This window comes from Limulus polyphemus, unplaced genomic scaffold (assembly GCF_000517525.1).
Source record: "Limulus polyphemus unplaced genomic scaffold, Limulus_polyphemus-2.1.2 Scaffold1607, whole genome shotgun sequence".
Classification (NCBI taxonomy): domain Eukaryota; kingdom Metazoa; phylum Arthropoda; class Merostomata; order Xiphosura; family Limulidae; genus Limulus; species Limulus polyphemus.
The window spans coordinates 209520-211190 of record NW_013667217.1 but is presented as its reverse complement, the minus strand read 5'-3'; positions in this window follow the sequence as shown (position 1 = coordinate 211190).

Here is a 1671-nt window from a genome sequence, read left to right as displayed (position 1 = left end):
ATAAAAACTATCTGCAAGTTTTGTACAACGAAAAACCTTTTCAAACTTATTTAACATTGATAAATAAGTTCTACGTTAAAGAAGTTCTTAGAACTTTATTTTAAATCTAAAAAGTAAAGAAACTATAATTTTATGGATGTTTAAAGTACTCTTTATCTACCGTAAACATTTATTTACCGTATCAGGGATAGTATTTGGTATTTTGAACATGAACGGTGTCTCATACAAGTGTTGAGCTAAAGGATCAGCATTTCATCAGAGGGAAGGAAACGATCCAGAATCACCTGCTGACTGCATAACTACCTTTAACCAAATTGTGGAATTGATGTAACATTTAGAACCTGCTCATAGCTGAAAATGCGGAGCATATTCAATAACATATGGTGAGTTCTAGCCTTAAATCTTCCCATCCGCAACACGACACACCAATCGTTAGACCACGCCCGTGGCTAGTACCAAGGAAACACGAATTTCAGTTGATTTAGGATTTATTTACGTATTATGAAACTTTAACTTCCGCATGAAAGTACAGCATATTTCAGGGAGATTAGGGTTTTGCTTCTGGTAACTGTTAAACAGCACATTTCAGGAAGATTAGGGTTTTGCTTCTGGTAACTGTTAAACAGCACATTTCAGGGAGATTAGGGTTTTGCTTCTGGTAACTGTTAAACAGCACATTTCAGGGAGATTAGGGTTTTGCTTCTGGTAACTGTTAAACAGCACATTTCAGGGAGATTAGGGTTTTGCTTCTGGTAACTGTTAAACAGCGCATTTCAGGGAGATTAGAGTTTTGCTTCTGGTAACTGTTAAACAGCACAACTCTTTAAATAATATTCTGTAGACACTTAGAGTGCTTAATAAGAAAGGGTTAATAATATCAACTGTCTGATACAATTTTTATACAAGTCACAAGTTACGTATAATTATTGTTTCAATTATTTCATCTAAAACGTATCGAGACTCAAACAAATTAGTACGTGGCTAGTCGAATATATCAATAAACTAAAATGTTATTGGATGGAAAAATAACAATACGGTGAAATATATTGGGAGGTATTGAGAGAGAGACAGGTAAATCAGAAAAATAAATACACAAAAAAATTAATTATGTCCTTACCTGTTCCGTTTATTTTATTGCATGTTTTCTCCCAAACTGTCACCTCTCTAAAAAACGAATTAGAAAATATTTCTCAATTAACTACTCACTCTGGAAAGTTAAATGACATTTGAATTTAAAGTGTTTAGTTCATACTTATAAAGGGTTGTAGAATATAATAAAAATGAAATATAAGATTACTTCGACATTGCAAACTCTTAGTTATGTCAGCATTAAGGTTGTTTCTAAAAGTATGTCAAAGCTAAAAGTTTTAGAAATATATTTCTTGTACGAATTATATTTCGCATGAACAAAAAAGAATAACGAAAATTATACTTGGAATGTCTTTTTTATCTCGCAGTGCATTAGTTGCAAAAAATAACAGTTTTTTTTTTTTTTACTTGACAAATAACAGCTCATGACACGGAGAGGGCAAGGCATGGCCTAGTGTAGTGGTTCCCAACTTTTTCACCACCAAGGACCCCTTTTATTAATTTTTCCCCACGGCTATCATGTTTTTGAAAGATTCCGTCTACCCGACAATCTGTTTTTATTAACTCGTTTTCCCATTCTTC